Here is a 23910-nt window from a genome sequence, read left to right as displayed (position 1 = left end):
TTCTGTTTTTCTTTATTTGTGTTAAATCCCCATGTGCTGCTGCTGCACTACGTCAGTGAAAACAGCTTCTTCCTATTTGATCTGTTGACCTGTCCCAATCCGCACATTCATAATTTTCAGCAGGTCCATTAAGTCCACCTTTTATACCACCCAATTTTTGGTGAATATTGGTCCATGCAATTCGTGAGATATACGTTTGAGCAGTATGCACGCCATCCCCGAGCGAGTGCATCACCAAAATGATGATGAAGGAGCTGCTCTCCGATAGCTGGAGATTCCAAACAAACCTGTTGGACTTTAACCTGCTGTTGGAACACCTCTTACTGTTCTCACAAATAAAAGGCACAGCAACTTTATGAATGTCTTCACTGTTGAGTTCCATTATTTAATTGAAAAGCTCACTTTTGGGAATCCGACAACACCACCACGCAACTTGTGTTACCGAGCGACTTCTTTCCAATTGCTTGTCCGTCACGTTTGCAATTCAATTTGATTAATATATGTAACCGAATGTAAGTTTGAAATGATTGCACAAAGCGGGAACATTTTTCCTCCAGGAAAAGATCCTGCGGAAAGTGGATCACAATGGCAGAAATGGAGTACATTGGTTAGGACTGATGCTTGGCAGGTTGGATTGCCGACTTGGTTCACTGTCCGTGTGGAGTTTGCAATGCACGTTCTCCCTCTGTCTGCGTGGGTTTCCATGATAATGTCCAAAAATGTTAGCTGGGGTTATTGGCATGGGAGTAGCTGTGGGTTTATATAAAGTACTCTTTCCGTGAGGCGGTGCAGACTCGATGGGCCTACGTGTGCACTGTAAAATCTATGATTCTGTGATAATGCTCGGAAGGCGTTCCAGCTTAGAAACGGAAAATGTGATTGCGTAAAATAACTTTCGCTCCCATTGCTTTCAAGCAGTTATAATACTGTGATAAGAAGCTGAATGCTCGGCCATCTCAGTCGGAAGAGCATGAGTGTTTCAATATCAGGGTTCAGGTCGGGCTCAATTACTTTGAAACTTCACTGTTTTCCTGGGTGAACTCTCGCACTCAATTTCTCCGGCAGTGCCAATGCTCAACCCGAGTTCTTCTCGACTATGCTTTGTTAATATCCTAGTTTATTTGTGAAAACTGATTCCAAATGTAGATGAGGTCTGATGTACATAGAATGATGACACTTCATCGTGGACTGATAGCTGCGGGCTCTCGTCCAAGGGGATCCAGACAATAACAATCCAATGGAAAAATCTAGGCGAGAGAAATCCAGAACTCCCTCTGAACGTTTTCCAGGACGAAATGAATATGTTTCTTCATGTGTGAATTGTGTTCCTTTGCTCACCGAAGTGTGTATTCTCTTTATCAAAGGGGAAGGATTTGAGATCTTTCAGTGTGCGGCAGCAGTGATCTGCATGAACAAACAGAAAAGCAAAATATTCCCAGAGCAGTACGACCTGGTTCAAACAGAATGACATTTCCACATTCTATCCCTTTAGTTGTTCCATTGATATCTTATTCTGTTTTTCACCATCATCCCATTTGTTACTTAATCTCTTCTGCCGTCCATTCTTCCACAGTTTCCCTTTTGATCTTTCATCCTGATCTGCTGAATATTTCCAGTGCGTATCGAATGTAAAGTCAAGAGACATTGTGAAAAATGTGCATCTACGGGAATAAATTGAAGGTCGTCACCAATATATCGAACACACACATTGGACTAAAGCAGACAGAATACAAAGCTCGATAAGTGGAATGAGGATTCATCGTATCATTGCTCTGAAACATCTTGTGGGGGTATAGCTCAGTGGTAGAGCATTTGACTGCAGATCAAGAGGTCTCTGGTTCGAGTCCAGATGCCCCCTGTCCTCTTTGGCTGTCATTTCTCCTTCAGTGCAGCAGTTTAGAAAATTCTCACCACAACTTTGCATGCAGACATGGTCTGGAGAACACGATGAGAGGTCATCGGCTGCTTGAACGTGAAGCCGATTCTGTTTTTCTTTATTTTGTTAAATCCCCATTTGCTGCTGCTGCACTACGTCAGTGAAAACAGCTTCTTCCTATTTGATCTGTTGACCTGTCCCAAACCGCACATTCATAATTTTCAGCAGGTCCATTAAGTCCACCTTTTATACCACCCAATTTTTGGTGAATATTGGTCCATGCAATTCGTGAGATATACGTTTGAGCAGTATGCACGCCATCCCCGAGCGAGTGCATCACCAAAAAAATGATGAAGGAGCTGCTCTCCGATAGCTGGAGATTCCAAACAAACCTGTTGGACTTTAACCTGCTGTTGGAACACCTCTTACTGTTCTCACAAATAAAAGGCACAGCAACTTTATGAATGTCTTCACTGTTGAGTTCCATTATTTAATTGAAAAGCTCACTTTTGGGAATCCGACAACACCACCACGCAACTTGTGTTACCGAGCGACTTCTTTCCAATTGCTTGTCCGTCACGTTTGCAATTCAATTTGATTAATATATGTAACCGAATGTAAGTTCGAAATGATTGCACAAAGCGGGAAAATTTTTCCTCCAGGAAAAGATCCTGCGGAAAGTGGATCACAATGGCAGAAATGGAGTACATTGGTTAGGACTGATGCTTGGCAAGTTGGATTGCCGACTTGGTTCACTGTCCGTGTGGAGTTTGCAATGCACGTTCTCCCTGTGTCTGCGTGGGTTTCCATGATAATGTCCAAAAATGTTAGCTGGGGTTATTGGCATGGGAGTAGCTGTGGGCTTATATAAAGTACTCTTTCCGTGAGGCGGTGCAGACTCGATGGGCCTACGTGTGCACTGTAAAATCTATGATTCTGTGATAATGCTCGGAAGGCGTTCCAGCTTAGAAACGGAAAATGTGATTGCGTAAAATAACTTTTGCTCCCATTGCTTTCAAGCAGTTATAATACTGTGATAAGAAGCTGAATGCTCGGCCATCTCAGTGGGAAGAGCATGAGTGTTTCAATATCAGGGTTCACGTCGGGCGCAATTACTTTGAAACTTCACTGTTTTCCTGGGTGAACTCTCGCACTCAATTTCTCCGGCAGTGCCAATGCTCAACCCGAGTTCTTCTCCACTATGCTTTGTTAATATCCTAGTTTATTTGTGAAAACTGATTCCAAATGCAGATGAGGACTGATGTACATAGAATGATGACACTTCATCGTGGACTGATAGCTTCGGGCTCTCGTCCAAGGGGATCCAGACAATAACAATCCAATGGAAAAATCTAGGCGAGAGAAATCCAGAACTCCCTCTGAACGTATTCCAGGGCGAAATGAATATGTTTCTTCATGTGTGAATTGTGTTCCTTTGCTCACCGAAGTGTGTATTCTCTTTATCAAAGGGGAAGGATTTGAGATCTTTCAGTGTGCGGCAGCAGTGATCTGCATGAACAAACAGAAAAGCAAAATATTCCCAGAGCAGTACGACCTGGTTCAAACAGAATGACATTTCCACATTCTATCCCTTTAGTTGTTCCATTGATATCTTATTCTGTTTTTCACCATCATCCCATTTGTTACTTAATCTCTTCTGCCATCCATTCTTCCACAGTTTCCCTTTTGATCTTTCATCCTGATCTGCTGAATATTTCCAGTGCGTATCGAATGTAAAGTCAAGAGACATTGTGAAAAATGTGCATCTACGGGAATAAATTGAAGGTCGTCACCAATATATCGAACACACACTTTGGACAAAAGCAGACAGAATACAAAGCTCGTTAAGTGGAATGAGGATTCATCGTATCATTGCTCTGAAACAGCTTGTGGGGGTATAGCTCAGTGGTAGAGCATTTGACTGCAGATCAAGACGTCTCTGGTTCGAGTCCGGATGCCCCCTGTCCTCTTTGGCTGTCATTTCTCCTTCAGTGCAGCAGTTTAGAAAATTCTCACCATAACTTTGCATGCAGACATGGTCTGGAGAACACTATGAGAAGTCATCGGCTGCTTGAACGTGAAGCCGATTCTGTTTTTCTTTATTTGTGTTAAATCCCCATTTGCTGCTGCTGCACTACGTCAGTGAAAACAGCTTCTTCATATTTGATCTGTTGACCTGTCCCAATCCGCACATTCATAATTTTCAGCAGGTCCATTAAGTCCACCTTTTATACCACCCAATTTTTGGTGAATATTGGTCCATGCAATTCGTGAGATATACGTTTGAGCAGTATGCACGCCATCCCCGAGCGAGTGCATCACCAAAATGATGATGAAGGAGCTGCTCTCCGATAGCTGGAGATTCCAAACAAACCTGTTGGACTTTAACCTGCTGTTGGAATACCTCTTACTGTTCTCACAAATAAAAGGCACAGCAACTTTATGAATGTCTTCACTGTTGAGTTCCATTATTTAATTGAAAAGCTCACTTTTGGGAATCCGACAACACCACCACGCAACTTGTGTTACCGAGCGACTTCTTTCCAATTGCTTGTCCGTCACGTTTGCAATTCAATTTGATTAATATATGTAACCGAATGTAAGTTTGAAATGATTGCACAAAGCGGGAACATTTTTCCTCCAGGAAAAGATCCTGCGGAAAGTGGATCACAATGGCAGAAATGGAGTACATTGGTTAGGACTGATGCTTGGCAGGTTGGATTGCCGACTTGGTTCACTGTCCGTGTGGAGTTTGCAATGCACGTTCTCCCTCTGTCTGCGTGGGTTTCCATGATAATGTCCAAAAATGTTAGCTGGGGTTATTGGCATGGGAGTAGCTGTGGGTTTATATAAAGTACTCTTTCCGTGAGGCGGTGCAGACTCGATGGGCCTACGTGTGCACTGTAAAATCTATGATTCTGTGATAATGCTCGGAAGGCGTTCCAGCTTAGAAACGGAAAATGTGATTGCGTAAAATAACTTTTGCTCCCATTGCTTTCAAGCAGTTATAATACTGTGATAAGAAGCTGAATGCTCGGCCATCTCAGTCGGAAGAGCATGAGTGTTTCAATATCAGGGTTCAGGTCGGGCTCAATTACTTTGAAACTTCACTGTTTTCCTGGGTGAACTCTCGCACTCAATTTCTCCGGCAGTGCCAATGCTCAACCCGAGTTCTTCTCGACTATGCTTTGCTAATATCCTAGTTTATTTGTGAAAACTGATTACAAATATAGATGAGGACTGATGTACATAGAATGATGACACTTCATCGTGGACTGATAGCTGCGGGCTCTCGTCCAAGGGGATCAGACAATAACAATCCAATGGAAAAATCTAGGCGAGAGAAATCCAGAACTCCCTCTGAACGTTTTCCAGGACGAAATGAATATGTTTCTTCATGTGTGAATTGTGTTCCTTTGCTCACCGAAGTGTGTATTCTCTTTATCAAAGGGGAAGGATTTGAGATCTTTCAGTGTGCGGCAGCAGTGATCTGTATGAACAAACAGAAAAGCAAAATATTCCCAGAGCAGTACGACCTGGTTCAAACAGAATGACATTTCCACATTCTATCCCTTTAGTTGTTCCATTGATATCTTATTCTGTTTTTCACCATCATCGCATTTGTTACTTAATCTCTTCTGCCGTCCATTCTTCCACAGTTTCCCTTTTGATCTTTCATCCTGATCTGCTGAATATTTCCAGTGCGTATCGAATGTAAAGTCAAGAGACATTGTGAAAAATGTGCATCTACGGGAATAAATTGAAGGTCGTCACCAATATATCGAACACACACTTTGGACTAAAGCAGACAGAATACAAAGCGCGATAAGTGGAATGAGGATTCATCGTATCATTGCTCTGAAACAGCTTGTGGGGGTATAGCTCAGTGGTAGAGCATTTGACTGCAGATCAAGAGGTCTCTGGTTCAAGTCCGGATGCCCCCTGTCCTCTTTGGCTGTCATTTCTCCTTCAGTGCAGCAGTTTAGAAAATTCTCACCACAACTTTGCATGCAGACATGGTCTGGAGAACACGATGAGAGGTCATCGGCTGCTTGAACGTGAAGCCGATTCTGTTTTTCTTTATTTTGTTAAATCCCCATTTGCTGCTGCTGCACTACGTCAGTGAAAACAGCTTCTTCCTATTTGATCTGTTGACCTGTCCCATACCGCACATTCATAATTTTCAGCAGGTCCATTAAGTCCACCTTTTATACCACCCAATTTTTGGTGAATATTGGTCCATGCAATTCGTGAGATATACGTTTGAGCAGTATGCACGCCATCCCCGAGCGAGTGCATCACCAAAAAAATGATGAAGGAGCTGCTCTCCGATAGCTGGAGATTCCAAACAAACCTGTTGGACTTTAACCTGCTGTTGGAACACCTCTTACTGTTCTCACAAATAAAAGGCACAGCAACTTTATGAATGTCTTCACTGTTGAGTTCCATTATTTAATTGAAAAGCTCACTTTTGGGAATCCGACAACACCACCACGCAACTTGTGTTACCGAGCGACTTCTTTCCAATTGCTTGTCCGTCACGTTTGCAATTCAATTTGATTAATATATGTAACCGAATGTAAGTTCGAAATGATTGCACAAAGCGGGAAAATTTTTCCTCCAGGAAAAGATCCTGCGGAAAGTGGATCACAATGGCAGAAATGGAGTACATTGGTTAGGACTGATGCTTGGCAAGTTGGATTGCCGACTTGGTTCACTGTCCGTGTGGAGTTTGCAATGCACGTTCTCCCTGTGTCTGCGTGGGTTTCCATGATAATGTCCAAAAATGTTAGCTGGGGTTATTGGCATGGGAGTAGCTGTGGGCTTATATAAAGTACTCTTTCCGTGAGGCGGTGCAGACTCGATGGGCCTACGTGTGCACTGTAAAATCTATGATTCTGTGATAATGCTCGGAAGGCGTTCCAGCTTAGAAACGGAAAATGTGATTGCGTAAAATAACTTTTGCTCCCATTGCTTTCAAGCAGTTATAATACTGTGATAAGAAGCTGAATGCTCGGCCATCTCAGTGGGAAGAGCATGAGTGTTTCAATATCAGGGTTCACGTCGGGCGCAATTACTTTGAAACTTCACTGTTTTCCTGGGTGAACTCTCGCACTCAATTTCTCCGGCAGTGCCAATGCTCAACCCAAGTTCTTCTCCACTATGCTTTGTTAATATCCTAGTTTATTTGTGAAAACTGATTCCAAATGTAGATGAGGACTGATGTACATAGAATGATGACACTTCATCGTGGACTGATAGCTGCGGGCTCTCGTCCAAGGGGATCCAGACAATAACAATCCAATGGAAAAATCTAGGCGAGAGAAATCCAGAACTCCCTCTGAACGTTTTCCAGGACGAAATGAATATGTTTCTTCATGTGTGAATTGTGTTCCTTTGCTCACCGAAGTGTGTATTCTCTTTATCAAAGGGGAAGGATTTGAGATCTTTCAGTGTGCGGCAGCAGTGATCTGCATGAACAAACAGAAAAGCAAAATATTCCCAGAGCAGTACGACCTGGTTCAAACAGAATGACATTTCCACATTCTATCCCTTTAGTTGTTCCATTGATATCTTATTCTGTTTTTCACCATCATTCCATTTGTTACTTAATCTCTTCTGCCGTCCATTCTTCCACAGTTTCCCTTTTGATCTTTCATCCTGATCTGCTGAATATTTCCAGTGCGTATCGAATGTAAAGTCAAGAGACATTGTGAAAAATGTGCATCTACGGGAATAAATTGAAGGTCGTCACCAATATATCGAACACACACTTTGGACTAAAGTAGACAATACAAAGCGCGATAAGTGGAATGAGGATTCATCGTATCATTGCTCTGAAACAGCTTGTGGGGGTATAGCTCAGTGGTAGAGCATTTGACTGCAGATTAAGAGGTCTTTGGTTCGAGTCCAGATGCCCCCTGTCCTCTTTGGCTGTCATTTCTCCTTCAGTGCAGCTGTTTAGAAAATTCTCACCATAACTTTGCATGCAGACATGGTCTGGAGAACACGATGAGAAGTCATCGGCTGCTTGAACGTGAAGCCGATTCTGTTTTTCTTTATTTGTGTTAAATCCCCATTTGCTGCTGCTGCACTACGTCAGTGAAAACAGCTTCTTCCTATTTGATATGTTGACCTGTCCCAATCCGCACATTCATAATTTTCAGCAGGTCCTTTAAGTCCACCTTTTATACCACCCAATTTTTGGTGAATATTGGTCCATGCAATTCGTGAGATATACGTTTGAGCAGTATGCACGCCATCCCCGAGCGAGTGCATCACCAAAAAAATGATGAAGGAGCTGCTCTCCGATAGCTGGAGATTCCAAACAAACCTGTTGGATTTTAACCTGCTGTTGGAACACCTCTTACTGTTCTCACAAATAAAAGGCACAGCAACTTTATGAATGTCTTCACTGTTGAGTTCCATTATTTAATTGAAAAGCTCACTTTTGGGAATCCGACAACACCACCACGCAACTTGTGTTACCGAGCGACTTCTTTCCAATTGCTTGTCCGTCACGTTTGCAATTCAATTTGATTAATATATGTAACCGAATGTAAGTTCGAAATGATTGCACAAAGCGGGAAAATTTTTCCTCCAGGAAAAGATCCTGCGGAAAGTGGATCACAATGGCAGAAATGGAGTACATTGGTTAGGACTGATGCTTGGCAGGTTGGATTGCCGACTTGGTTCACTGTCCGTGTGGAGTTTGCAATGCACGTTCTCCCTGTGTCTGCGTGGGTTTCCATGATAATGTCCAAAAATGTTAGCTGGGGTTATTGGCATGGGAGTAGCTGTGGGCTTATATAAAGTACTCTTTCCGTGAGGCGGTGCAGACTCGATGGGCCTACGTGTGCACTGTAAAATCTATGATTCTGTGATAATGCTCGGAAGGCGTTCCAGCTTAGAAACGGAAAATGTGATTGCGTAAAATAACTTTTGCTCCCATTGCTTTCAAGCAGTTATAATACTGTGATAAGAAGCTGAGTGCTCGGCCATCTCAGTGGGAAGAGCATGAGTGTTTCAATATCAGTGTTCACGTCGGGCGCAATTACTTTGAAACTTCACTGTTTTCCTGGGTGAACTCTCGCACTCAATTTCTCCGGCAGTGCCAATGCTCAACCCAAGTTCTTCTCCACTATGCTTTGTTAATATCCTAGTTTATTTGTGAAAACTGATTCCAAATGCAGATGAGGACTGATGTACATAGAATGATGACACTTCATCGTGGACTGATAGCTGCGGGCTCTCGTCCAAGGGGATCCAGACAATAACAATCCAATGGAAAAATCTAGGCGAGAGAAATCCAGAACTCCCTCTGAACGTATTCCAGGGCGAAATGAATATGTTTCTTCATGTGTGAATTGTGTTCCTTTGCTCACCGAAGTGTGTATTCTCTTTATCAAAGGGGAAGGATTTGAGATCTTTCAGTGTGCGGCAGCAATGATCTGCATGAACAAACAGAAAAGCAAAATATTCCCAGAGCAGTATGACCTGGTTCAAACAGAATGACATTTCCACATTCTATCCCTTTAGTTGTTCCATTGATATCTTATTCTGTTTTTCACCATCATCCCATTTGTTACTTAATCTCTTCTGCCGTCCATTCTTCCACAGTTTCCCTTTTGATCTTTCATCCTGATCTGCTGAATATTTCCAGTGCGTATCGATTGTAAAGTCAAGAGACATTGTGAAAAATGTGCATCTACGGGAATAAATTGAAGGTCGTCACCAATATACCGAACACACACTTTGGACTAAAGTAGACAGAATACAAAGCGCGATAAGTGGAATGAGGATTCATCGTATCATTGCTCGGAAACAGCTAGTGGGGGTATAGCTCAGTGGTAGAGCATTTGACTGCAGATTAAGAGGTCTCTGGTTCGAGTCCAGATGCCCCCTGTCCTCTTTGGCTGTCATTTCTCCTTCAGTGCAGCAGTTTAGAAAATTCTCACCATAACTTTGCATGCAGACATGGTCTGGAGAACACGATGAGAAGTCATCGGCTGCTTGAACGTGAAGCCGATTCTGTTTTTCTTTATTTGTGTTAAATCCCCATTTGCTGCTGCTGCACTACGTCAGTGAAAACAGCTTCTTCCTATTTGATCTGTTGACCTGTCCCAATCCGCACGTTCATAATTTTCAGCAGGTCCTTTAAGTCCACCTTTTATACCACCCAATTTTTGGTGAATATTGGTCCATGCAATTCGTGAGATATACGTTTGAGCAGTATGCACGCCATCCCCGAGCGAGTGCATCACCAAAAAAATGATGAAGGAGCTGCTCTCCGATAGCTGGAGATTCCAAACAAACCTGTTGGACTTTAACCTGCTGTTGGAACACCTCTTACTGTTCTCACAAATAAAAGGCACAGCAACTTTATGAATGTCTTCACTGTTGAGTTCCATTATTTAATTGAAAAGCTCACTTTTGGGAATCCGACAACACCACCACGCAACTTGTGTTACCGAGCGACTTCTTTCCAATTGCTTGTCCGTCACGTTTGCAATTCAATTTGATTAATATATGTAACCGAATGTAAGTTCGAAATGATTGCACAAAGCGGGAAAATTTTTCCTCCAGGAAAAGATCCTGCGGAAAGTGGATCACAATGGCAGAAATGGAGTACATTGGTTAGGACTGATGCTTGGCAGGTTGGATTGCCGACTTGGTTCACTGTCCGTGTGGAGTTTGCAATGCACGTTCTCCCTGTGTCTGCGTGGGTTTCCATGATAATGTCCAAAAATGTTAGCTGGGGTTATTGGCATGGGAGTAGCTGTGGGCTTATATAAAGTACTCTTTCCGTGAGGCGGTGCAGACTCGATGGGCCTACGTGTGCACTGTAAAATCTATGATTCTGTGATAATGCTCGGAAGGCGTTCCAGCTTAGAAACGGAAAATGTGATTGCGTAAAATAACTTTCGCTCCCATTGCTTTCAAGCAGTTATAATACTGTGATAAGAAGCTGAATGCTCGGCCATCTCAGTGGGAAGAGCATGAGTGTTTCAATATCAGGGTTCACGTCGGGCGCAATTACTTTGAAACTTCACTGTTTTCCTGGGTGAACTCTCGCACTCAATTTCTCCGGCAGTGCCAATGCTCAACCCGAGTTCTTCTCCACTATGCTTTGTTAATATCCTAGTTTATTTGTGAAAACTGATTCCAAATGTAGTTGAGGACTGATGTACATAGAATGATGACACTTGATCGTGGACTGATAGCTGCGGGCTCTCGTCCAAGGGGATCCAGACAATAACAATCCAATGGAAAAATCTAGGCGAGAGAAATCCAGAACTCCCTCTGAACGTATTCCAGGGCGAAATGAATATGTTTCTTCATGTGTGAATTGTGTTCCTTTGCTCACCGAAGTGTGTATTCTCTTTATCAAAGGGGAAGGATTTGAGATCTTTCAGTGTGCGGCAGCAGTGATCTGCATGAACAAACAGAAAAGCAAAATATTCCCAGAGCAGTACGACCTGGTTCAAACAAAATGACATTTCCACATTCTATCCCTTTAGTTGTTCCATTGATATCTTATTCTGTTTTTCACCATCATCCCATTTGTTACTTAATCTCTTCTGCCGTCCATTCTTCCACAGTTTCCCTTTTGATCTTTCATCCTGATCTGCTGAATATTTCCAGTGCGTATCGAATGTAAAGTCAAGAGACATTGTGAAAAATGTGCATCTACGGGAATAAATTGAAGGTCGTCACCAATATATCGAACACACACTTTGGACAAAAGCAGACAGAATACAAAGCGCGATAAGTGGAATGAGGATTCATCGTATCATTGCTCTGAAACAGCTTGTGGGGGTATAGCTCAGTGGTAGAGCATTTGACTGCAGATCAAGAGGTCTCTGGTTCGAGTCCAGATGCCCCCTGTCCTCTTTGGCTGTCATTTCTCATTCAGTGCAGCAGTTTAGAAAATTCTCACCACAACTTTGCATGCAGACATGGTCTGGAGAACACGATGAGAGGTCATCGGCTGCTTGAACGTGAAGCTGATTCTGTTTTACTTTATTTTGTTAAATCCCCATTTGCTGCTGCTGCACTACGTCAGTGAAAACAGCTTCTTCCTATTTGATCTGTTGACCTGTCCCAAACCGCACATTCATAATTTTCAGCAGGTCCATTAAGTCCACCTTTTATACCACCCAATTTTTGGTGAATATTGGTCCATGCAATTCGTGAGATATACGTTTGAGCAGTATGCACGCCATCCCCGAGCGAGTGCATCACCAAAAAAATGATGAAGGAGCTGCTCTCCGATAGCTGGAGATTCCAAACAAACCTGTTGGACTTTAACCTGCTGTTGGAACACCTCTTACTGTTCTCACAAATAAAAGGCACAGCAACTTTATGAATGTCTTCACTGTTGAGTTCCATTATTTAATTGAAAAGCTCACTTTTGGGAATCCGACAACACCACCACGCAACTTGTGTTACCGAGCGACTTCTTTCCAATTGCTTGTCCGTCACGTTTGCAATTCAATTTGATTAATATATGTAACCGAATGTAAGTTCGAAATGATTGCACAAAGCGGGAAAATTTTTCCTCCGGGAAAAGATCCTGCGGAAAGTGGATCACAATGGCAGAAATGGAGTACATTGGTTAGGACTGATGCTTGGCAGGTTGGATTGCCGACTTGGTTCACTGTCCGTGTGGAGTTTGCAATGCACGTTCTCCCTGTGTCTGCGTGGGTTTCCATGATAATGTCCAAAAATGTTAGCTGGGGTTATTGGCATGGGAGTAGCTGTGGGCTTATATAAAGTACTCTTTCCGTGAGGCGGTGCAGACTCGATGGGCCTACGTGTGCACTGTAAAATCTATGATTCTGTGATAATGCTCGGAAGGCGTTCCAGCTTAGAAACGGAAAATGTGATTGCGTAAAATAACTTTCGCTCCCATTGCTTTCAAGCAGTTATAATACTGTGATAAGAAGCTGAATGCTCGGCCATCTCAGTGGGAAGAGCATGAGTGTTTCAATATCAGGGTTCACGTCGGGCGCAATTACTTTGAAACTTCACTGTTTTCCTGGGTGAACTCTCGCACTCAATTTCTCCGGCAGTGCCAATGCTCAACCCAAGTTCTTCTCCACTATGCTTTGTTAATATCCTAGTTTATTTGTGAAAACTGATTCCAAATGCAGATGAGGACTGATGTACATAGAATGATGACACATCATCGTGGACTGATAGCTGCGGGCTCTCGTCCAAGGGGATCCAGACAATAACAATCCAATGGAAAAATCTAGGCGAGAGAAATCCAGAACTCCCTCTGAACGTTTTCCAGGACGAAATGAATATGTTTCTTCATGTGTGAATTGTGTTCCTTTGCTCACCGAAGTGTGTATTCTCTTTATCAAAGGGGAAGGATTTGAGATCTTTCAGTGTGCGGCAGCAGTGATCTGCATGAACAAACAGAAAAGCAAAATATTCCCAGAGCAGTACGACCTGGTTCAAACAGAATGACATTTCCACATTCTATCCCTTTAGTTGTTCCATTGATATCTTATTCTGTTTTTCACCATCATCCCATTTGTTACTTAATCTCTTCTGCCGTCCATTCTTCCACAGTTTCCCTTTTGATCATTCATCCTGATCTGCTGAATATTTCCAGTGCGTATCGATTGTAAAGTCAAGAGACATTGTGAAAAATGTGCATCTACGGGAATAAATTGAAGGTCGTCACCAATATATCGAACACACACTTTGGACTAAAGCAGACAGAATACAAAGCGCGATAAGTGGAATGAGGATTCATCGTATCATTGCTCTGAAACAGCTTGTGGGGGTATAGCTCAGTGGTAGAGCATTTGACTGCAGATCAAGAGGTCTCTGGTTCAAGTCCAGATGCCCCCTGTCCTCTTTGGCTGTCATTTCTCCTTCAGTGCAGCAGTTTAGAAAATTCTCACCACAACTTTGCATGCAGACATGGTCTGGAGAACACGATGAGAGGTCATCGGCTGCTTGAACGTGAAGCTGATTCTGTTTTACTTTATTTTGTTAAATCCCCATTTGCTGCTGCTGCACTACGTCAGTGAAAACAGCTTCTTCCTATTTGATCTGTTGACCTGTCCCAAACCGCACATTCATAATTTTCAGCAGGTCCATTAAGTCCACCTTTTATACCACCCAATTTTTGGTGAATATTGGTCCATGCAATTCGTGAGATATACGTTTGAGCAGTATGCACGCCATCCCCGAGCGAGTGCATCACCAAAAAAATGATGAAGGAGCTGCTCTCCGATAGCTGGAGATTCCAAACAAACCTGTTGGACTTTAACCTGCTGTTGGAACACCTCTTACTGTTCTCACAAATAAAAGGCACAGCAACTTTATGAATGTCTTCACTGTTGAGTTCCATTATTTAATTGAAAAGCTCACTTTTGGGAATCCGACAACACCACCACGCAACTTGTGTTACCGAGCGACTTCTTTCCAATTGCTTGTCCGTCACGTTTGCAATTCAATTTGATTAATATATGTAACCGAATGTAAGTTCGAAATGATTGCACAAAGCGGGAAAATTTTTCCTCCGGGAAAAGATCCTGCGGAAAGTGGATCACAATGGCAGAAATGGAGTACATTGGTTAGGACTGATGCTTGGCAGGTTGGATTGCCGACTTGGTTCACTGTCCGTGTGGAGTTTGCAATGCACGTTCTCCCTGTGTCTGCGTGGGTTTCCATGATAATGTCCAAAAATGTTAGCTGGGGTTATTGGCATGGGAGTAGCTGTGGGCTTATATAAAGTACTCTTTCCGTGAGGCGGTGCAGACTCGATGGGCCTACGTGTGCACTGTAAAATCTATGATTCTGTGATAATGCTCGGAAGGCGTTCCAGCTTAGAAACGGAAAATGTGATTGCGTAAAATAACTTTCGCTCCCATTGCTTTCAAGCAGTTATAATACTGTGATAAGAAGCTGAATGCTCGGCCATCTCAGTGGGAAGAGCATGAGTGTTTCAATATCAGGGTTCACGTCGGGCGCAATTACTTTGAAACTTCACTGTTTTCCTGGGTGAACTCTCGCACTCAATTTCTCCGGCAGTGCCAATGCTCAACCCAAGTTCTTCTCCACTATGCTTTGTTAATATCCTAGTTTATTTGTGAAAACTGATTCCAAATGCAGATGAGGACTGATGTACATAGAATGATGACACTTCATCGTGGACTGATAGCTGCGGGCTCTCGTCCAAGGGGATCCAGACAATAACAATCCAATGGAAAAATCTAGGCGAGAGAAATCCAGAACTCCCTCTGAACGTATTCCAGGGCGAAATGAATATGTTTCTTCATGTGTGAATTGTGTTCCTTTGCTCACCGAAGTGTGTATTCTCTTTATCAAAGGGGAAGGATTTGAGATCTTTCAGTGTGCGGCAGCAATGATCTGCATGAACAAACAGAAAAGCAAAATATTCCCAGAGCAGTATGACCTGGTTCAAACAGAATGACATTTCCACATTCTATCCCTTTAGTTGTTCCATTGATATCTTATTCTGTTTTTCACCATCATCCCATTTGTTACTTAATCTCTTCTGCCGTCCATTCTTCCACAGTTTCCCTTTTGATCTTTCATCCTGATCTGCTGAATATTTCCAGTGCGTATCGATTGTAAAGTCAAGAGACATTGTGAAAAATGTGCATCTACGGGAATAAATTGAAGGTCGTCACCAATATACCGAACACACACTTTGGACTAAAGTAGACAGAATACAAAGCGCGATAAGTGGAATGAGGATTCATCGTATCATTGCTCGGAAACAGCTAGTGGGGGTATAGCTCAGTGGTAGAGCATTTGACTGCAGATTAAGAGGTCTCTGGTTCGAGTCCAGATGCCCCCTGTCCTCTTTGGCTGTCATTTCTCCTTCAGTGCAGCAGTTTAGAAAATTCTCACCATAACTTTGCATGCAGACATGGTCTGGAGAACACGATGAGAAGTCATCGGCTGCTTGAACGTGAAGCCGATTCTGTTTTTCTTTATTTGTGTTAAATCCCCATTTGCTGCTGCTGCACTACGTCAGTGAAAACAGCTTCTTCCTATTTGATCTGTTGACCTGTCCCAATCCGCACGTTCATAATTTTCAGCAGGTCCTTTAAGTCCACCTTTTATACCACCCAATTTTTGGTGAATATTGGTCCATGCAATTCGTGAGATATACGTTTGAGCAGTATGCACGCCATCCCCGAGCGAGTGCATCACCAAAAAAATGATGAAGGAGCTGCTCTCCGATAGCTGGAGATTCCAAACAAACCTGTTGGACTTTAACCTGCTGTTGGAACACCTCTTACTGTTCTCACAAATAAAAGGCACAGCAACTTTATGAATGTCTTCACTGTTGAGTTCCATTATTTAATTGAAAAGCTCACTTTTGGGAATCCGACAACACCACCACGCAACTTGTGTTACCGAGCGACTTCTTTCCAATTGCTTGTCCGTCACGTTTGCAATTCAATTTGATTAATATATGTAACCGAATGTAAGTTCGAAATGATTGCACAAAGCGGGAAAATTTTTCCTCCAGGAAAAGATCCTGCGGAAAGTGGATCACAATGGCAGAAATGGAGTACATTGGTTAGGACTGATGCTTGGCAGGTTGGATTGCCGACTTGGTTCACTGTCCGTGTGGAGTTTGCAATGCACGTTCTCCCTGTGTCTGCGTGGGTTTCCATGATAATGTCCAAAAATGTTAGCTGGGGTTATTGGCATGGGAGTAGCTGTGGGCTTATATAAAGTACTCTTTCCGTGAGGCGGTGCAGACTCGATGGGCCTACGTGTGCACTGTAAAATCTATGATTCTGTGATAATGCTCGGAAGGCGTTCCAGCTTAGAAACGGAAAATGTGATTGCGTAAAATAACTTTCGCTCCCATTGCTTTCAAGCAGTTATAATACTGTGATAAGAAGCTGAATGCTCGGCCATCTCAGTGGGAAGAGCATGAGTGTTTCAATATCAGGGTTCACGTCGGGCGCAATTACTTTGAAACTTCACTGTTTTCCTGGGTGAACTCTCGCACTCAATTTCTCCGGCAGTGCCAATGCTCAACCCGAGTTCTTCTCCACTATGCTTTGTTAATATCCTAGTTTATTTGTGAAAACTGATTCCAAATGTAGTTGAGGACTGATGTACATAGAATGATGACACTTGATCGTGGACTGATAGCTGCGGGCTCTCGTCCAAGGGGATCCAGACAATAACAATCCAATGGAAAAATCTAGGCGAGAGAAATCCAGAACTCCCTCTGAACGTATTCCAGGGCGAAATGAATATGTTTCTTCATGTGTGAATTGTGTTCCTTTGCTCACCGAAGTGTGTATTCTCTTTATCAAAGGGGAAGGATTTGAGATCTTTCAGTGTGCGGCAGCAGTGATCTGCATGAACAAACAGAAAAGCAAAATATTCCCAGAGCAGTACGACCTGGTTCAAACAGAATGACATTTCCACATTCTATCCCTTTAGTTGTTCCATTGATATCTTATTCTGTTTTTCACCATCATCCCATTTGTTACTTAATCTCTTCTGCCGTCCATTCTTCCACAGTTTCCCTTTTGATCTTTCATCCTGATCTGCTGAATATTTCCAGTGCGTATCGAATGTAAAGTCAAGAGACATTGTGAAAAATGTGCATCTACGGGAATAAATTGAAGGTCGTCACCAATATATCGAACACACACTTTGGACAAAAGCAGACAGAATACAAAGCGCGATAAGTGGAATGAGGATTCATCGTATCATTGCTCTGAAACAGCTTGTGGGGGTATAGCTCAGTGGTAGAGCATTTGACTGCAGATCAAGAGGTCTCTGGTTCGAGTCCAGATGCCCCCTGTCCTCTTTGGCTGTCATTTCTCATTCAGTGCAGCAGTTTAGAAAATTCTCACCACAACTTTGCATGCAGACATGGTCTGGAGAACACGATGAGAGGTCATCGGCTGCTTGAACGTGAAGCTGATTCTGTTTTACTTTATTTTGTTAAATCCCCATTTGCTGCTGCTGCACTACGTCAGTGAAAACAGCTTCTTCCTATTTGATCTGTTGACCTGTCCCAAACCGCACATTCATAATTTTCAGCAGGTCCATTAAGTCCACCTTTTATACCACCCAATTTTTGGTGAATATTGGTCCATGCAATTCGTGAGATATACGTTTGAGCAGTATGCACGCCATCCCCGAGCGAGTGCATCACCAAAAAAATGATGAAGGAGCTGCTCTCCGATAGCTGGAGATTCCAAACAAACCTGTTGGACTTTAACCTGCTGTTGGAACACCTCTTACTGTTCTCACAAATAAAAGGCACAGCAACTTTATGAATGTCTTCACTGTTGAGTTCCATTATTTAATTGAAAAGCTCACTTTTGGGAATCCGACAACACCACCACGCAACTTGTGTTACCGAGCGACTTCTTTCCAATTGCTTGTCCGTCACGTTTGCAATTCAATTTGATTAATATATGTAACCGAATGTAAGTTCGAAATGATTGCACAAAGCGGGAAAATTTTTCCTCCGGGAAAAGATCCTGCGGAAAGTGGATCACAATGGCAGAAATGGAGTACATTGGTTAGGACTGATGCTTGGCAGGTTGGATTGCCGACTTGGTTCACTGTCCGTGTGGAGTTTGCAATGCACGTTCTCCCTGTGTCTGCGTGGGTTTCCATGATAATGTCCAAAAATGTTAGCTGGGGTTATTGGCATGGGAGTAGCTGTGGGCTTATATAAAGTACTCTTTCCGTGAGGCGGTGCAGACTCGATGGGCCTACGTGTGCACTGTAAAATCTATGATTCTGTGATAATGCTCGGAAGGCGTTCCAGCTTAGAAACGGAAAATGTGATTGCGTAAAATAACTTTCGCTCCCATTGCTTTCAAGCAGTTATAATACTGTGATAAGAAGCTGAATGCTCGGCCATCTCAGTGGGAAGAGCATGAGTGTTTCAATATCAGGGTTCACGTCGGGCGCAATTACTTTGAAACTTCACTGTTTTCCTGGGTGAACTCTCGCACTCAATTTCTCCGGCAGTGCCAATGCTCAACCCAAGTTCTTCTCCACTATGCTTTGTTAATATCCTAGTTTATTTGTGAAAACTGATTCCAAATGCAGATGAGGACTGATGTACATAGAATGATGACACATCATCGTGGACTGATAGCTGCGGGCTCTCGTCCAAGGGGATCCAGACAATAACAATCCAATGGAAAAATCTAGGCGAGAGAAATCCAGAACTCCCTCTGAACGTTTTCCAGGACGAAATGAATATGTTTCTTCATGTGTGAATTGTGTTCCTTTGCTCACCGAAGTGTGTATTCTCTTTATCAAAGGGGAAGGATTTGAGATCTTTCAGTGTGCGGCAGCAGTGATCTGCATGAACAAACAGAAAAGCAAAATATTCCCAGAGCAGTACGACCTGGTTCAAACAGAATGACATTTCCACATTCTATCCCTTTAGTTGTTCCATTGATATCTTATTCTGTTTTTCACCATCATCCCATTTGTTACTTAATCTCTTCTGCCGTCCATTCTTCCACAGTTTCCCTTTTGATCATTCATCCTGATCTGCTGAATATTTCCAGTGCGTATCGATTGTAAAGTCAAGAGACATTGTGAAAAATGTGCATCTACGGGAATAAATTGAAGGTCGTCACCAATATATCGAACACACACTTTGGACTAAAGCAGACAGAATACAAAGCGCGATAAGTGGAATGAGGATTCATCGTATCATTGCTCTGAAACAGCTTGTGGGGGTATAGCTCAGTGGTAGAGCATTTGACTGCAGATCAAGAGGTCTCTGGTTCAAGTCCAGATGCCCCCTGTCCTCTTTGGCTGTCATTTCTCCTTCAGTGCAGCAGTTTAGAAAATTCTCACCACAAATTTGCATGCAGACATGGTCTGGAGAACACGATGAGAGGTCATCGGCTGCTTGAACGTGAAGCTGATTCTGTTTTACTTTATTTTGTTAAATCCCCATTTGCTGCTGCTGCACTACGTCAGTGAAAACAGCTTCTTCCTATTTGATCTGTTGACCTGTCCCAAACCGCACATTCATAGTTTTCAGCAGGTCCATTAAGTCCACCTTTTATACCACCCAATTTTTGGTGAATATTGGTCCATGCAATTCGTGAGATATACGTTTGAGCAGTATGCACGCCATCCCCGAGCGAGTGCATCACCAAAAAAATGATGAAGGAGCTGCTCTCCGATAGCTGGAGATTCCAAACAAACCTGTTGGACTTTAACCTGCTGTTGGAACACCTCTTACTGTTCTCACAAATAAAAGGCACAGCAACTTTATGAATGTCTTCACTGTTGAGTTCCATTATTTAATTGAAAAGCTCACTTTTGGGAATCCGACAACACCACCACGCAACTTGTGTTACCGAGCGACTTCTTTCCAATTGCTTGTCCGTCACGTTTGCAATTCAATTTGATTAATATATGTAACCGAATGTAAGTTCGAAATGATTGCACAAAGCGGGAAAATTTTTCCTCCGGGAAAAGATCCTGCGGAAAGTGGATCACAATGGCAGAAATGGAGTACATTGGTTAGGACTGATGCTTGGCAGGTTGGATTGCCGACTTGGTTCACTGTCCGTGTGGAGTTTGCAATGCACGTTCTCCCTGTGTCTGCGTGGGTTTCCATGATAATGTCCAAAAATGTTAGCTGGGGTTATTGGCATGGGAGTAGCTGTGGGCTTATATAAAGTACTCTTTCCGTGAGGCGGTGCAGACTCGATGGGCCTACGTGTGCACTGTAAAATCTATGATTCTGTGATAATGCTCGGAAGGCGTTCCAGCTTAGAAACGGAAAATGTGATTGCGTAAAATAACTTTCGCTCCCATTGCTTTCAAGCAGTTATAATACTGTGATAAGAAGCTGAATGCTCGGCCATCTCAGTGGGAAGAGCATGAGTGTTTCAATATCAGGGTTCACGTCGGGCGCAATTACTTTGAAACTTCACTGTTTTCCTGGGTGAACTCTCGCACTCAATTTCTCCGGCAGTGCCAATGCTCAACCCAAGTTCTTCTCCACTATGCTTTGTTAATATCCTAGTTTATTTGTGAAAACTGATTCCAAATGCAGATGAGGACTGATGTACATAGAATGATGACACATCATCGTGGACTGATAGCTGCGGGCTCTCGTCCAAGGGGATCCAGACAATAACAATCCAATGGAAAAATCTAGGCGAGAGAAATCCAGAACTCCCTCTGAACGTTTTCCAGGACGAAATGAATATGTTTCTTCATGTGTGAATTGTGTTCCTTTGCTCACCGAAGTGTGTATTCTCTTTATCAAAGGGGAAGGATTTGAGATCTTTCAGTGTGCGGCAGCAGTGATCTGCATGAACAAACAGAAAAGCAAAATATTCCCAGAGCAGTACGACCTGGTTCAAACAGAATGACATTTCCACATTCTATCCCTTTAGTTGTTCCATTGATATCTTATTCTGTTTTTCACCATCATCCCATTTGTTACTTAATCTCTTCTGCCGTCCATTCTTCCACAGTTTCCCTTTTGATCATTCATCCTGATCTGCTGAATATTTCCAGTGCGTATCGATTGTAAAGTCAAGAGACATTGTGAAAAATGTGCATCTACGGGAATAAATTGAAGGTCGTCACCAATATATCGAACACACACTTTGGACTAAAGCAGACAGAATACAAAGCGCGATAAGTGGAATGAGGATTCATCGTATCATTGCTCTGAAACAGCTTGTGGGGGTATAGCTCAGTGGTAGAGCATTTGACTGCAGATCAAGAGGTCTCTGGTTCAAGTCCAGATGCCCCCTGTCCTCTTTGGCTGTCATTTCTCCTTCAGTGCAGCAGTTGAGAAAATTCTCACCACAACTTTGCATGCAGACATGGTCTGGAGAACACTATGAGAGGTCATCGGCTGCTTGAACGTGAAGCCGATTCTGTTTTTCTTTATTTTGTTAAATCCCCATTTACTGCTGCTGCACTACGTCAGTGAAAACAGCTTCTTCCTATTTGATCTGTTGACCTGTCCCAATCCGCACATTCATAATTTTCAGCAGGTCCATTAAGTCCACCTTTTATACCACCCAATTTTTGGTGAATATTGGTCCATGCAATTCGTGAGATATACGTTTGAGCAGTATGCACGCCATCCCCGAGCGAGTGCATCACCAAAATGATGATGAAGGAGCTGCTCTCCGATAGCTGGAGATTCCAAACAAACCTGTTGGACTTTAACCTGCTGTTGGAACACCTCTTACTGTTCTCACAAATAAAAGGCACAGCAACATTATGAATGTCTTCACTGTTGAGTTCCATTATTTAATTGAAAAGCTCACTTTTGGGAATCCGACAACACCACCACGCAACTTGTGTTACCGAGCGACTTCTTTCCAATTGCTTGTCCGTCACGTTTGCAATTCAATTTGATTAATATATGTAACCGAATGTAAGTTTGAAATGATTGCACAAAGCGGGAACATTTTTCCTCCAGGAAAAGATCCTGCGGAAAGTGGATCACAATGGCAGAAATGGAGTACATTGGTTAGGACTGATGCTTGGCAGGTTGGATTGCCGACTTGGTTCACTGTCCGTGTGGAGTTTGCAATGCACGTTCTCCCTGTGTCTGCGTGGGTTTCCATGATAATGTCCAAAAATGTTAGCTGGGGTTATTGGCATGGGAGTAGCTGTGGGTTTATATAAAGTACTCTTTCCGTGAGGCGGTGCAGACTCGATGGGCCTACGTGTGCACTGTAAAATCTATGATTCTGTGATAATGCTCGGAAGGCGTTCCAGCTTAGAAACGGAAAATGTGATTGCGTAAAATAACTTTTGCTCCCATTGCTTTCAAGCAGTTATAATACTGTGATAAGAAGCTGAATGCTCGGCCATCTCAGTGGGAAGAGCATGAGTGTTTCAATATCAGGGTTCACGTCGGGCGCAATTACTTTGAAACTTCACTGTTTTCCTGGGTGAACTCTCGCACTCAATTTCTCCGGCAGTGCCAATGCTCAACCCGAGTTCTTCTCCACTATGCTTTGTTAATATCCTAGTTTATTTGTGAAAACTGATTCCAAATGCAGATGAGGACTGATGTACATAGAATGATGACACTTCATCGTGGACTGATAGCTGCGGGCTCTCGTCCAAGGGGATCCAGACAATAACAATCCAATGGAAAAATCTAGGCGAGAGAAATCCAGAACTCCCTCTGAACGTATTCCAGGGCGAAATGAATATGTTTCTTCATGTGTGAATTGTGTTCCTTTGCTCACCGAAGTGTGTATTCTCTTTATCAAAGGGGAAGGATTTGAGATCTTTCAGTGTGCGGCAGCAGTGATCTGCATGAACAAACAGAAAAGCAAAATATTCCCAGAGCAGTACGACCTGGTTCAAACAGAATGACATTTCCACATTCTATCCCTTTAGTTGTTCCATTGATATCTTATTCTGTTTTTCACCATCATCCCATTTGTTACTTAATCTCTTCTGCCGTCCATTCTTCCACAGTTTCCCTTTTGATCTTTCATCCTGATCTGCTGAATATTTCCAGTGCGTATCGAATGTAAAGTCAAGAGACATTGTGAAAAATGTGCATCTATGGGAATAAATTGAAGGTCGTCACCAATATATCGAACACACACTTTGGACAAAAGCAGACAGAATACAAAGCTCGTTAAGTGGAATGAGGATTCGTCGTATCATTGCTCTGAAACAGCTTGTGGGGGTATAGCTCAGTGGTAGAGCATTTGACTGCAGATCAAGAGGTATCTGGTTCGAGTCCAGATGCCCCCTGTCCTCTTTGGCTGTCATTTCTCCTTCAGTGCAGCAGTTTAGAAAATTCTCACCATAACTTTGCATGCAGACATGGTCTGGAGAACACTATGAGAAGTCATCGGCTGCTTGAACGTGAAGCCGATTCTGTTTTTCTTTATTTGTGTTAAATCCCCATGTGATGCTGCTGCACTACGTCAGTGAAAACAGCTTCTTCCTATTTGATCTGTTGACCTGTCCCAATCCGCACATTCATAATTTTCAGCAGGTCCATTAAGTCC

The 23910-nt window shown here is 42.9% G+C and overlaps 12 non-coding genes across 12 annotated transcripts; all 12 read left to right on the top strand.

The window, feature by feature from the left end:
- Positions 1-1786: 1786 nt before the first annotated feature.
- Positions 1787-1858, top strand: trnac-gca (transfer RNA cysteine (anticodon GCA)). Its single transcript has one exon. It is a non-coding gene; the product is annotated as a tRNA-Cys (tRNA).
- Positions 1859-3767: 1909 nt separating this feature from the next.
- Positions 3768-3839, top strand: trnac-gca (transfer RNA cysteine (anticodon GCA)). The gene has a single exon. It is a non-coding gene; the product is annotated as a tRNA-Cys (tRNA).
- Positions 3840-5748: 1909 nt separating this feature from the next.
- Positions 5749-5820, top strand: trnac-gca (transfer RNA cysteine (anticodon GCA)). The gene has a single exon. It is a non-coding gene; the product is annotated as a tRNA-Cys (tRNA).
- A 1907-nt stretch (positions 5821-7727) lies between these two features.
- Positions 7728-7799, top strand: trnac-gca (transfer RNA cysteine (anticodon GCA)). Its single transcript has one exon. It is a non-coding gene; the product is annotated as a tRNA-Cys (tRNA).
- Positions 7800-9709: 1910 nt separating this feature from the next.
- On the top strand, positions 9710-9781 carry trnac-gca (transfer RNA cysteine (anticodon GCA)). The gene has a single exon. It is a non-coding gene; the product is annotated as a tRNA-Cys (tRNA).
- Positions 9782-11691: 1910 nt separating this feature from the next.
- trnac-gca (transfer RNA cysteine (anticodon GCA)) lies at positions 11692-11763 on the top strand. The gene has a single exon. It is a non-coding gene; the product is annotated as a tRNA-Cys (tRNA).
- A 1909-nt stretch (positions 11764-13672) lies between these two features.
- On the top strand, positions 13673-13744 carry trnac-gca (transfer RNA cysteine (anticodon GCA)). Its single transcript has one exon. It is a non-coding gene; the product is annotated as a tRNA-Cys (tRNA).
- Positions 13745-15653: 1909 nt separating this feature from the next.
- On the top strand, positions 15654-15725 carry trnac-gca (transfer RNA cysteine (anticodon GCA)). Its single transcript has one exon. It is a non-coding gene; the product is annotated as a tRNA-Cys (tRNA).
- A 1910-nt stretch (positions 15726-17635) lies between these two features.
- Positions 17636-17707, top strand: trnac-gca (transfer RNA cysteine (anticodon GCA)). Its single transcript has one exon. It is a non-coding gene; the product is annotated as a tRNA-Cys (tRNA).
- A 1909-nt stretch (positions 17708-19616) lies between these two features.
- Positions 19617-19688, top strand: trnac-gca (transfer RNA cysteine (anticodon GCA)). The gene has a single exon. It is a non-coding gene; the product is annotated as a tRNA-Cys (tRNA).
- A 1909-nt stretch (positions 19689-21597) lies between these two features.
- On the top strand, positions 21598-21669 carry trnac-gca (transfer RNA cysteine (anticodon GCA)). The gene has a single exon. It is a non-coding gene; the product is annotated as a tRNA-Cys (tRNA).
- Positions 21670-23578: 1909 nt separating this feature from the next.
- On the top strand, positions 23579-23650 carry trnac-gca (transfer RNA cysteine (anticodon GCA)). Its single transcript has one exon. It is a non-coding gene; the product is annotated as a tRNA-Cys (tRNA).
- The last annotated feature ends 260 nt before the right edge of the window (positions 23651-23910 follow it).

The sequence above is a fragment of the Scyliorhinus torazame genome, unplaced genomic scaffold, assembly GCF_047496885.1.
Source record: "Scyliorhinus torazame isolate Kashiwa2021f unplaced genomic scaffold, sScyTor2.1 scaffold_185, whole genome shotgun sequence".
Taxonomy (NCBI): domain Eukaryota; kingdom Metazoa; phylum Chordata; class Chondrichthyes; order Carcharhiniformes; family Scyliorhinidae; genus Scyliorhinus; species Scyliorhinus torazame.
The sequence above is the reverse complement of the archived record's forward strand: the minus strand, read 5'-3'. Positions and strand labels throughout refer to the sequence as shown.